Here is a 14,417-nt window from a genome sequence, read left to right on the forward strand (position 1 = left end):
AATAGTCGTAGATAAAAATTATAATTTTAAAGATAATAGGGAAAAGGCTAATACCACAAATAAAGGAAATTATCATATTTAAGTCCTAGTATTTAATATTCATGCATCAATTGTCCAAAATAACTCGCAAAAATTCTAAAATGCAAACACATTTTTGCTATCTTCTTTTCCTAAAAACAGGAAAAACAAAAATACAAAGAGTATTATGAATTTAATATATATACATGTGAAAAATTCTTCTCATCAGCCCCTATTCACCACCCCACACCCTATGAAATACACCTTCTATGAAAAAAAAAAAATTTCCGCGTCATGTGTGGGGTGTATAATGTGAATAGTTGCTGATTTGTAGCAAAACTCATATATATATATATATGTATATATATATATATATATATATATATATATTATGTATTGAAAACTATTCCACAAACATGAGAAGAAAGGAGATTTTTACATTTCAGTAAACATCAAAACTAATAGATGAAAAAATACAAAGAGTTCATGGAGGGGGTTATAGAGAATAGGAGTAAGAAAGAAAGGTTTGGACTTTCACTCTCTCTTCCTCTGGTCTTGCAGTATAGAGAACAGGGAGAAGCGATCTTTCATAAACCCAACATCAGTGAATGATCATGCTTGATAAAAAATAGGTATAATCTTGTTTGATATTCTGCAGTGCATTGGCTTTATGAAATGAGCAGTAGCATCTTTTACTTTTTCCTTTGAGCTACAAGGCAAATGCAATAAAGGAGGGGAAAGTATAAATGGGATGACACTGACACACAGTTTGCACCGCTAAAGGGACACATGCACGTAGTGGGATGCATGAGGCGGTATATGTGCTTTAATTTGCATGTATTCAAATGAAATCTTGTATGTTAAAAAACCAAACACGTACGTCTGCAAATGCATTATAAATAGTAAAGTGTAAAGCTACAACAACTGAGGCCTTTGGATTCACTAAAGGTGCTGATTAGCCATTCTACCAATATTGGTTGCACCTTTCTGCGGGTTTTAAGATAGGAATTTACAACCTGAATGGTTACACCCCATGTGGAAAAACACACTGTGCTTCCATCTACTTTCAACTTGGTGAATCAAAAACTACTTCTCTGACTGTGTCTCAGCCGAAAGTAAGCAAGAGAGAGAGAGAGAGAGAGTCATCTGGTGACATGTCTGATCTACAGAATTGAAAAAAAGTGAGAAAGAAAATTGAGAAAAAAAGCAGTCTTAAGTGATACGGCTTCATTGAATTTGTCTTGTGCCTTTTGGTGTTGTTTCGTTACAATGAAATTGAAAGTTGGAAATGTTTATATAAGAGCATCAACTTCTTCCCTAGATCTGGATTCCATTGCACACGACTGCTGGAAAAGGTGCAAAAAAGATTGAATGAAATGAGGTGTATTTTCTTAACTTTTGGAAGATAGAAAGTAGTCTAAAAAAGTAGACCATGTGAAACTCCACTTAAAGTTTTCAGCTTTGTCTGCTCCTTCATAATTTACTTCTAGCTGGTAGCCGCCAACCATTGATTTTTGCTAAACACTGTAGTTTTATGGACTTGGATATGGAAGTGCCAATCACTGTTATGTCTGTCCGTCCATTGTCTCTTGTATAATACCCCCAATCTATAATGTTACGTATCATCTATTTTCTTATTATCCTCTCATTATCCATTTCATGATGTGGTATTAGATGATTAGAGACTATTTATTATATTTCACTTATGAACATATCGTTTAATGCTATATCATTGGATGATAAAAGGATGATGAGAAAATAGAAGATGAGTAGATTTTTTCTATCCCAATTACCGTCGAATTTATAGCCTTTTACAAATGAATAATTATATTTGAAGTGAAATAGAGGGACATATATATGAATTGAGCTCTACAATATTTATTGTTATCTATGTAATTTTTCAGACAATTACTCAATAAATATTGAAAGAGTCACGTCATATCTATATTTTCTCTACTTGAGACTCTTAAATTTGTATATTTCGTTTCTATTGATAAAGAAATCTAATAATGATTAAATAAAGTATTTTTCAAAAACTTGAAAGCCTTTGAGAAGAGATGAGAGATTTTCTAGATTGTATTTATTATTCGTACTAATATGTTATTTACAAGGAAAAACCCACGTCTGTAAATTAAAAGACCCTTGGTTTCAGAAACAATAAAAATCAATGGTCATTTAACCTCTACCATTGATCACCAAAGGTCATGTGATTTCGAGTACCATTAGATAGATCGCACTTAGTAGGACGGTTAATTGATTCTTTACCACTAGATGACATTTGATTTGACCCACTTATCCAAATTACTAATATTGACAAACTAAATAACATTTTATGATCTAAATCATATAATCACTAATTATTCAATAAAAACGGTACAAAATAATTATACAAGAGCATTTCATGATCCAAACACTGTAAATGGTGAGCGGGTCTCAGCAAAAAGAGAATATTCAGGCCAACATAATAATTAAGGCCCTGTTGGGATACAGATGATTTCATTTCATTTCATCTCATCTCACCTCATCTCATCTCATCTCATTATTATAATTTTTTTAAAAATTTTTATATAAAATATAATAAATAATTTAAAATTTTCAAATCTTAAAATAATAATAATATTAAAAAAATATTTTATTTTATTTTATTTTATTTCATTATCAAAATAAGATGTAAAGCAATAAGTGAAAGTTAACACACCCAAGGCAAGCCTAATTAGCACTACTGCAAGGTTATTGAAACTGTTTTTGTCAGACTCATGTACTTTTACAGTCACAATTAGCATATATTTCACAAATATTGAAAACAATACCAGTTTTAGACATGATCATCTGCTAGCTCCCCTTCCTGTTTTGTACAAGACAAAGACCATCTTTTCTGGTCTGTCACTGCCTCTTTTTCTCCTTGCCCCACTACACTCACGCCATGGTGAACGATTCACTGAAGAAAGGATAAAAAAATGGCTTCTTTGGCTGAGTGATACTTGTCTAGACAGGGAGCACAAATCTCTCATTTTTTGAATTGCGATCCTGGCACAGCATTATTGATCAATAAGACAACACTGACATGTCATTAATGTGCTTATGTAGGTCCATATTGAGGGTATATAAGAAAAAGAAAAGATACGATAACCAATCAGCCAACAGTTCATCCCATGGTTGATTAAATCGGGTAAAAATTCAAATTGAGGAATGTTATGTACGATCTTCAAATGAGAATTATATTGTAAATTTAGTTAATTAATTTTTAAATTTTTTTAAAATTATAATAATATTTTTATCAAAATGATACTTCTTTTTTTTATTTAATGAAAGGCTTGTAAATGGGGACTGTAAATAAAAATTCTCAAATTCAAAAGAATGAATCAAAAGTGAATGTTGGATTGAGAGATTTGGCAAGTGGGATGAAATATAAAATTTTTATCTTATCTCATTATTATAATTTTTTTAAACTCTCATACAAAATATAATAAACAATTCAACTTTTTCAAATTTTAATTTAAATTTTTTAAATCTAAAAAAATAATAATATTAAAAAAATAATATTTTAAACTTTCATTTAAAATAAAAAATTCTCATCTCACCATCCAAATCAAGAGGTCTCAACTTTTTAATTCATATGTTTGGGGAGTGAGATGAAAATTTTTAATTTTATATGAAAGTCTAAAATATTATTATTGTTTTGAAATTTGAAAAAGTTAATTTAAAATTTGAAAAAATTGAATTATTTATTATATTTTGTATGAAAATTTAAAAAAATTATAATAATGAGATAAGATAAGAATTTTATATCTCTCCAAACACAAAACTAACATGAAACCAAGAGTCATTAATTTGACAAAATTACATAGGAAAACTTGCACAACTTATACAAGCATCTAGCATAAAAGCCTGTTTCTCTAGAAACTCCTTGGGGTGATCGTTTTGTGATCGTTTTCCGAACATGCTCATCCACAAATCAAAATCGTAATTCTATTTATAAAATTGGAGAGGATATGTGAAGCTCAGCCCTGAAGCACGAAGCCCAAAAAATAAGGACGCCGGTTGGTAAGTTTTTTTTTTTTTTTTACCCCTTCCAGTTTCTTCTTCCTCCCCTCATCCCTGACTTTCTCTACATCATTCCCAGATTCCCTCCCCCGTTTTTCCCTCCCTGATCTCACCACTATCACATCTCGGCAGTTTCATTTTATTTCTTCCTCACATTTTTTTTCCCCTCTCGACAGACCCTCGCACTTCCTTTCTCTCCTACAGATTTCGTGTGTTGCAGTTCGTGGGTTTCTTGAGTCTCAATGACGCCGGCGACCTCTCGCCGGACTCTTGTGGATGACGGTAATGCCCCTCTCATCCTCTGTTCTCGCTCACACACGCACGCCCCCACCACTCTGTTTTTACACTCACAAGCTTCATTTTTCACAGATCACTGCGCCGTGGCACAAATTAGACCAGATTAGATAAGGTGATTTTCTCACAATCGGGTCTTAGGTAAATTTCCCTTTAAACCTTTGTTTTAAATTCTCTTTTCTCATTCGTTTGGTCTCTCAATCGTTCACACACAATAGAAATTTCAGATTTGTCGCCTCGCTTAGTATTACCATCGTGCTTGGTGGAAAGAGACATTTGTTTTTCATCCTTGTTTGAAGGGCTACAAGGTGATATTGAACGCGGTCTTGAAGCTATGATTTATGTTAGAAATTCTTTTATCTACGTCAATGAGAATTCTTGTGCTGTTATGATATTCTTGGAGGAATTGTTGAACTATATGAAATGTGTTGATGGTGTTGGGTGGTTTGGAATCATTGTGTCTAGTTGGAGTTATTATGCTTGGCTGTTTTGAGTTAAAGTGTTGTTTGTTAAAGAGGATTAATGCTGCTGGTGGTGCTGAATATGGAGATTATTTCAGTGCACTTTTGAGTTGTTTGGGTGGACTAGAGGAGTGATTTTACGTACGTTATGGCTGTTCGGGTTAATAAGTGGCTGTTTGAGTTGCGTTAATTTGCTGAAATATAGTTTAGAATTATGGTTTTTAATTTTTTTTAGATTGGGTTCGTATTGTTGGTCATTAATGCTTGGTGTATATTTTATGAATAGGTGGTGAGACTAATATAGGTCAGACTCAAGAATTTGACAATACACTACGGGAGTCAGGTAAGCGGGATTCATATGCTAGGCTTTACACGAATTGTTTAGATTGAGGTTAACTTTCTGAAAATTTTGCATGTTTCGTCATGAAATGAGAACTTTGGAAAAACAATTTTGATCGTTTATTTGCATTACTGATGAAGTCTATATGAAAGAGGGAAAATATTTTCTGACATACATTGTGTAGACATGAGCTTTATTTTGTTATACTGACTCAAAAATGTGAAAAAGAGCAATATTAAAAATCTGAAAATTTGTGCATTGATTAGAAAGATGCTTTGACTTTTGTTTTCAGTATGTGAGAATGATCTGAATATGTTTCGTTACTTTGTTTTGTTTTGATATGGCATCTGAAAACCTTTGGTATGGTGTACTAATTTTGTATTTAACTTTGTCTCTACTCTGCTTTGTTTGGGTCGGTACGAACTTCTCTATTTTTGAGTGCACCCACTTTGGAAACAAAGGGGTTTTATGTGGTTGTTTTTATGTACACACTCGGGACTTCGAGAATAATAAGGGGTTTTATGTGGTCGTTTGCCTGGTTTCGCCACCGGGGATAGCACAACTCTATCACGGGGATTAAACATGGTCTCTGCTTTGTGAGATGCTCTGTTTTGATGTGATGATGATGCTCAATTTCGTTATGCCAAAGTATTCTGGGTTTTATGTGTCTTAAAACCGTCGTTCTGTTACATTTGAAAATATGTCTTGTTTTGCATGCTAATTTGAAAGATATTTGTGTTCTTCATACTGTACTTTACAAATGCTTATGTTTGTACACTGGTATATGTCTTTTGTTTACTGAGTTATTAATAACTCACCCCTTATCTTCATAATATTTTTCAGATGATTTAGGCGATACGCTTGGTGATCAAGTTCGGCAAGATTGGCTGGTTGTGGGAAGTTGAGTGAGTACCTAAGGGTATTTTCATTATTTGAGAGTTATCTTATGAATAGTTGGATTTTAGTATGAGAAATTTGATGAATAGAGACTTTCGAATTTCTGGTTTTTATGTTTTGATTAATTAAGGAATACCTTGTAGAGGAATTTATGTGGTTGAACTCAATGGATAAGTTTATGTTTTGTGTGAGAATAGGTAGATATGTGATTTGCATTATAAGAGATGGATTGAATTTTATATTTATGGAGTATTTAGAAATATCACTTGTATTATGAGGATATGTTTTAAATGATAAGAAGTAACTCTTCGACCTACCCGGGACCGGGGCGTTACAGTTGGTATCAGAGTTAGGTTTGAGGTTCTGTAGACTATAGTACTTGAGATTTCGGATTATAGATAGACTATAAGGAATAATATTGTTGGTATTTGAGGTTTTAGAATTTGCAGACTTTGGAGATAGATCATTACTATTGTTGCGTGTACATTTTTCTATTTATTATAGGTACATTTATAACTCTGAAGTATTATAGATATATGTTTGTTTTATGGACCACTATTTATTTATGTTTATATAAATTCTATATTTTTGAAATGATTATTAAAGGTCCAAGTTTTTCAAGATGTCACCTCGTCATCAGGAACTAAGTTTATCGGATCTGAATGCAACCAATAACAAAAGAGAAGCAAATCCAAGTGCTTTCGAAGTATTTCAAGCAGCGGCACATCAATTAATAGATGATCTCGCGCAGAATCCTCTGGGTCGCCAACGCAACAATAATGAAGGAGGCTATACCGTGGAACAATTCAACCGGACGCAACCCTCTTCATTTGATGGGAGAGGCGAGCCAACCCTGGTGGAGGATTGGGTTCAAGATATTGAGGAGATACTGCGGGTCCTAACTTTCACAAATGAACAGAAGGTGGTGTACGCCACATTCAAGCTGACTGCGGAGGCGAAAAGATTGTGAATTTCTGAAAGAACTATTAAAGAAGCTGAAGAGACAGAAATAGTCTGTTAGTTGCATTTCAAACAGATTTTTCTGGAGCGTTTCCTCCCAAGCTCGGTCAGAGACAACAAAGTTATGGAATTCGCCACTTTAGTGTAGGGTGCTATGACGGTACACCGGTATGCAGCCAGATTTACCGAGTTGTCACATTTTGTTGTGTACATGATCCCTGATGAGGAGAAAAATGCGCGTAAGTTCGAACAGGAGTTGAACGAAAAACTTTATGAACCAGTGGTAGGCTTTCAAATTCAAAAATTTTCAGAGTTTTGAGAATAAGACCATAATTTTTGAACGAAACCTTCAAAGAAGCGCTGCACTACATGATTAGAGGAAAATGACTACTCCATTTGGGTGTCATTTTGGCATGGACTAGGGACTATGGAAAAAGATTAACAAAGGTAGTAGCACGGGTAAGAGGTCGGTTCAAGATAACCAACAACCCTATTTGTGTAGGACATGCAACCAAGTGCATTCTGGGGAGTGCAGAAAAGGGGTAGGATTATGTTTCCATTGCGGCAAACCAAGCCCAGTGTGTCACCTTGGGGAGCTCCAGTTCTTTTTGTGAAGAAGGATGGATCGATGAGAATCTGTATTGGTTTGCCACAACGGAAACATAATCCTGCCCCTTTTCTGCGCTCTCCAGAATGCACTTGATTGCATGTCCTACACATATAGGGCTGTTGGTTACCCTGAACCGGCCTTTTACCCGAGTTCGTTCCTCTTTTTCCACGGTCCCTGGTCTATGCCAGGATGATACCCAAATGGAGTAATCTTCTTCCTCTGATCATGTAGTGCATCGCTTCTTTGAAGGCTTCGTTCAAAAATCATGGCCTTATTTACCAACTCTGAAAATTTTCGAATTTGAAAGCCCACCACTCGTTTAATATAATTTTTTGTTCAGCTCCTGTATGAACTTACGCGCCTTCTTCTTCTCATCAAGAATCAGGTACGCAGCAAAACGTGACAACTCGGTAAATCTGGCTGCATACTGGTGTACCGTCATTGCACCTTGCACCAAAGTGGCGAATTCTATAGCCTTGTCGTCCATGACCGAGCTTGGGAAGAAGCGCTCTAGAAAAATCTGCTTGAAATGCAACCAATTGACTATTTCCGTCCCTTCAGCTTCTCTGATAGTTCTTTCAGAAATCCACCATCTTTTCGCCTCCCCGGTTAGCTTGAATGTGGCGTACGCCACCTTCTGTTCATATGTGTAGAGGTCAGGACATGCAATATCTCCTTAATATCCTTAACTCAATCCTCCACCAGGGTTGACTCGCCTCTCCCATCAAATGAAGGGGGTTGCATCCGGTTGAATTGTTCCACGGTACAGCCTCCTTCATTATTGTTGCGTTGGCGACCCGGGGGATTTTGCGTGAGATCATCTATTAATTGATGTGTCGTTGCTTGAAATATTTCAGAAGCACTCGGATTTGCTTCCCTTTCGTTATTGGTTGCGTTCAGATCTGATATACTTCGTTCCCAACGACGAGGTAGCATCCTAAAAAACTTGAACCTTTAATGATCGTTTCAAAAATCTAGAGTTCATATAAACAAAAATAAATAGTGGTACCCGTAAAACAAACACACACATATATATATAGTACTTCAGAATTATAAAGGTACCTATCATAAAGAGAGAAATGTACACGCAACAGTAGTAATGATCTATCTCCAAATTCTAAAACCTCCAATACCAACAATATTATTCCTTATAGTCTATCTATAATCCGAAATCTCAAGTACTATAGTCTGCAGAAATCTGGCTCTGATACCAACTGTAATAGGTCGGAGAGTTATTTATTATCACTTAAAATCATATCTTCACAATACAAGTGATATTTCTAAATATTCCATAAATATAAAATTCAATCTATCTCTTATAATGCAAATCACATCTCTACTTGTTCCCACACAAAACATGAACTTGATAATTCAACCACTTAAATTCCTCTACAAGGTCTTCCTTAATTAATAAAAACCAGAAATTTGAAAATCTCCATACACCAAATTTTACACACTAAAATCCAACTATTCATAAGATAACTATCTAATAATGAAAGTACCCTTAGAGCATTGGCAATGGCTAGCCAAATGTCAATGCAAGTCTAACCTTTAGCGATATGTGAGAACAAGTCTCCACATTGGACTAGCCAATGGTCTAAAGTTCAAGACTTGAGTTACAGCAATTATTGGGTGGTCTCCATTATTGGCGATCACTGTTCACCCTTCATCAGAATATTTTATTATTTTGATCAACATCCCCCTCTCTCTTCAACCTGCAAGTGACCTTGCACTCCTCTCCCTCACTCTTCTTCAACCCGCAAGCTTCCTCGTTCGTCCCTCTTTTCTTCGTCGATCATCTACTTCCAGGCCAAACAGTAAGTCTCTTCCTCGCTCTTCTCTGTGCATTTTGCTCAGAGTCTCTTCTCTCCTTCTTTTCTCATTTTTGGATCTGATTCTGATGTACTCCCTCTCTCTTCAATAAGCGATTAAACTGAGTCGTCATGGTGTCTTTACGACTCTCGCAGTGGCTTCTCTCAGAAAACCCTAGCGACAAGATCAAGCTCTACCAGATCCATCATTCCTCTCTCGGTACGTAGCTGCTTTTCCATTTTCCCTTCTCGGATATGCACATTAAAGTTCCTTGCAAATTAGCACCTATGATTTCTTGAGCTATGATGATTAATTTTAATTTAGATTAGTGGAGATTTATCAAATTAACGTTTATCGGGTTTAAGATTTTGCATAATACGATAAATCATGAGTTGATGGATTCTGTGATGGAATCAGCTATAGAAATCTTAGGCTCCATTTTCAGATAAATTTGGTTTTTTCTAATATAGAATTTGGATTTGAGATCAATGGAAACGAGCTTAATGATGTTATTTTTTCAACCTTAATTATATGCACGAAGCTTTGACGACAATTTTCTTTGTTGAACTTTTGTTATTGTTTTGTGGTGCAGAATACACTTCTAGAGTTTGGGAGGATAGTGGAGGCGAAACAACAGGTAGTTTCTGGAACTATGTACTATATGACACTGGAGGCAACAGATGGTGGGAAGAAGAAAGTTTATGAAGCCAAGATTTGGGAGAAGCCATGGCTGAACTTCAAGGAGTTGCAGTAGTTCAATTTCTTTGCTGAATGCTAATGCCCCTTCAGGCTCTATTGCTTAGCTAGGTATCAATTACAGAACGCTATTGCTCTGTTTTGATTTGAAGTGTTGATTTTCTTGTGGATCTATTAGGACAGTAGTTGACTTTAACTGTTAATAAAAATAAAAGAGTTGAGAAATTGAATGTCCATTCCCATTTGATGCTTCCAGAAGGAGATTGGTCTGGAATTATGGGTTTTGTGCAGAAATGCATGTAAGAGATGACTTCTAAACAACCAAATTTTGAAAATTTTCTCCTTATTCAAGATCTGATTGTTATTTAATATCGATGAAAAATAGGATACATGGCATATACGTAACGGTCAGAACTTAACTGATTATGCAAATTGTCATAACTTGGTAGTTCAGGGAGCAAATTGAAAAAGAATGGTATCTGAGGTTGCAAAATGTAAATTTTGCTTTTATTATACCATCCACAACCGTGTTTCAAGCACCATATTTATTTATTGGCAAATGATTAGATACCAATTGTTGTCAATGTTATATAAGTCCCATGTTCTGCACTTTATTCCCTTCAATTTAAGTAGAATGGTAACATTTTATGGTGACTGTTTCAGATACGTGAGATCTATTTTTAACATTCATGCATGAAAATATGCTCAAGATGTAAAACATACTAAATTTTGTCAAATATGATACAACTCATATTTATATGACCTCTACTGTAAAACAGAGCCTTTGAATGAAAATATTGTTTATTAATATGCCAATGCTCCTATATGATCTGGTTAAGGTAGGATCTTAGATTCTGTTGGTGCTCAATTTATGTCACTAATAATATTTCCTTGGTATATTTAGGTGACTGAAGATCTTCAAGTTGAGATGAAGTAAATATGAGCACTGGAGGCATGTTCCTATGAAATAAATATAAATAAATCTTATCTGGAATAGATTCTGATCCTTTTATGTATAATTCTAGATATGATGGATTCATCTTTCCCTATGACAGTATCAACTCTTTGAAGGGTTGGGTAGAAGATTGGTTGGCATCTTTGTATATGTGATTGTTGGATGTGAAGGTTGACAAAATGTATTTATTGAATAATTAGATTGAGGAAAAAAAATTATATGAAATTTATTTGCAAAATAAAATAAAATAAAAATTTGTCAAATATTATTCAAATATATAATATTATAATATTATTTAGACTTTAAGATGGCTAGTCTAACGTGGATTCACTAGCCAAAAGTTAATGTTATAGTCAAAAGTTGAGATTCTAGCCAAACTTTAAACTTGGCAATGCTCTTAGGTACTCAGGGTTTGTTTGTTTCTGCAGATGAGATAAGATGAGTTGAGATTAAAGTTAAAAAGTTGAATAAAGTATTGTTAGAATATATTTTTTAATATTATTTTTGTTTTGAGATATGAAAAAATTGAATTGTTTATTTTATTTTGTATTGGAAGTTGAGAAAATTGTAATGATTAAATGAGATGATATGAGATGTTTTTTGAAAACAAAGACCTCAACTTCTCACAACCAGACAATTTTGCCGAACCTGATTGCCCAAATAACCTGAAAAATATTATGAAGATAAGGGGTGAGTTATCAACAACTCAGTAAATAGAGGACATATACCAGTGTGCAAACATAAGCATTTACAGAGTACAGTATGCAAAACACAAATATCTTTCAAAATTAGCGTGCGAAACAAGACATGTTTCAAACGTAACAAAGCGATGATATTAAGACACATAAAACTCAAAGTCTTTGGCATAACGAAACTAAGCATCATCATCACATCAAAACAGAGTATCTCACAAAGCAGAGACGATGTTTAACTCCTGTGGTAGGGTTGTGCTATTCCAGATGGCCAAACCGAGAAGAGATAGGTGAATCTTCTCTTTATTATTCTCGAAGTCCCGAGTGTGTACACAGGAAAGACCACATAAAATCACTTTGTTTTCAAAATAAGTGTATTCAGAAACAGAGAAGTTGGCACCGACCTAAACAGAGCAGAGACAGAGTCATATACAAAATTAGTACACCATGCCAAAGGTTTTCAGATGCCATATCAAAACAAAACAGAGTATCGAAACATATTAAAATCATTCTCACATACTGAAAACAAAAGTCAGAGCATCTTTCTAATCAATGCACAAATTCTCAGATTTTCAATATCGGTCTTTTTCGTATTTTTGAGTTAGTATGACAAAATAAAACTCGTGTCTACACAATGCATGTGAGAAAACATTTTCCCTATTTCATATAGACTTCATGAGTAATGCAAATAAAAGACCGAGGTTGTTTTTCCCAAGTTCTCATTTCATAACGAAACATGCAAAATTTTCAGAAAGTCAACCTCAGTCTAGACAATTCGTGTCAAGCCTAGCATATGAGTCCCGTTTACTTGACTCTCGTAGTGTATTGTCAAATTCTTGAGTCCAACCTATTCATAAAATATACACCAAGCATTAATTACCAACAACACGAATCCAATCTAAAAAAAATTAAAAACCATAATTCCAAACTATATTTCAGCAAATTAACCCAACTCAAACAACCACTTATTAACCCGAACAACCCATAACGTATGTAAAACCACTCCTCTAGTCCACCCAAACAACTCAAAAGTGCACTGAAATAACCTCCATATTCAGTACCACCAGGAACTATTAATCTTCTTTAACAAACAACACTTTAACTCAAAACAGCCAAGCATAATAACTCCATACACTCCACCACAAAGAAAAAACTCCAACCAGACACAACGATTCCAAACCACCCAACACCGTCAACACATTTCATATAGTTCAACAATTCCTCCAAGAATTCTAATTGACGTAGATAAAAGAATTTCTAACGTAAATCATAACTTCAAGAACACGTTCAATATCACCTTGTAGCCCTTCAAACAAGGATGAAAAAAAAATGTCTCTTTCCACCAAGCACGATGGTAATACTAAGCGAGGCGAAAAATCTAAAATTTCTAGTGTGTGTGAAGGATTGAGAGACCAAAAGAATGAGAAAAAGAGAATTTAAAACAAAGGTTTAAAGGGAAATCTTCCTAAGACCTGATTGTGAGAAAATCACCCAACAATTGGTATCTAAACTAGTTTAATTTGTGCCATGGCATAGTGATATGTGAAAAATAGAACCTTGTGAGTGTAAAAACAAAGTGGTGGGGGCACGCGTGTGTGAGCGAGAACAGAGGATGAGAGGGGCATTGCCGTCTTCCACAAGAGTCTGGCGAGAGGTTGTCGGCGTCACTGAGATTCAAGAAACCCACGAATTGCAACACAAGAAATTTGTAGGAGAAGAAGGAAGTGTGAGGGTCTCTCAAGAGGGGGAAAAATGTGAGGAAGAAATAAAATGAAACTACTGACATGTGACAGTGGTGAGATCAGTGAGGGAGAAACGGGGGAGGGAAACTGGGAATGATGGAGAGAAAGTCGGGGGTAAGGGGAGGCAAAAGAAACCAAAAGGGAAAAAAAATTTGTAACGTCCCAATGGAAGATCCAAACTGCATGGCCTATATTCCAAAAGGACTAGTAAATGATACAATTGGAGCCCCATTTGAACCTTATAAAGAGCAATAATTTCTCTTTCTCAAGCAATGTGGGATCCCATACACACCTACCATATCCTTATCATATGAGGTATCGCAGGATACGTATACTAGAGATAATACTACTGAAAAACCAAAAATAAGTCAAAAGGTCATACTTTGGGTAAAGTAGGTTTTTCTTTTCTTTTTGCCTGCTTCACTTAGGGTTGGTAATCCACACAAGTTCTATTAACAGCACTACTTATTGTCCCTCTGTCATGTAGAAATTGAATAAAAAATAAAATCTATATGCGAACTTTTTAGGAAATAAGGGAGAAGGAATCCACATCATTTTAACAAAAAAAGTCAATGTTCGCAAGAGTTGAATTTCGTGAAATATGTCAATGCAATATGGATAGAACATGAAACATACATTTGTGGAAAACTTGTATCAAACGTAAAGGGCAAGTACATTCATGTGCAATGGAGAGTGAATCCAAGCACTACCAGGAACTAATTATCACAGTTACAAAGTAAATTTTTGGTTTCCTTGAAAGAGTCCCACCAGTTGGAAAAAACATGATGTTAGAAAACAAATTGGCCATAAGATTTCCCACTAAAAAATTTCATAGTTTCTCACCTTGTATGTGAACAGAATGGATGGCTCCAACAAAAATAAATCAAAATTAAACC

The 14,417-nt window shown here is 34.8% G+C and overlaps 1 long non-coding RNA gene across 3 annotated transcripts; it reads left to right on the plus strand.

Annotated features, from left to right (window-relative positions):
* Positions 1–4,020: 4,020 nt before the first annotated feature.
* LOC121261883 lies at positions 4,021–10,068 on the plus strand. Of its 3 annotated transcripts, XR_005940022.1 has the most exons (5): positions 4,021–4,344; positions 4,432–4,490; positions 4,584–4,664; positions 6,001–6,076; positions 10,029–10,068. It is a non-coding gene; the product is annotated as an uncharacterized LOC121261883 (long non-coding RNA). The 3 variants fall into 3 exon arrangements; XR_005940021.1 differs by lacking the exon at positions 10,029–10,068 and having other exon boundaries at positions 4,022–4,344; positions 4,575–4,664; positions 6,001–6,238; XR_005940020.1 differs by lacking the exon at positions 10,029–10,068 and having other exon boundaries at positions 4,022–4,344; positions 6,001–6,238.
* The last annotated feature ends 4,349 nt before the right edge of the window (positions 10,069–14,417 follow it).

The sequence above is a fragment of the Juglans microcarpa x Juglans regia genome, chromosome 4S (genome assembly GCF_004785595.1).
Source record: "Juglans microcarpa x Juglans regia isolate MS1-56 chromosome 4S, Jm3101_v1.0, whole genome shotgun sequence".
Lineage (NCBI taxonomy): Eukaryota > Viridiplantae > Streptophyta > Magnoliopsida > Fagales > Juglandaceae > Juglans > Juglans microcarpa x Juglans regia.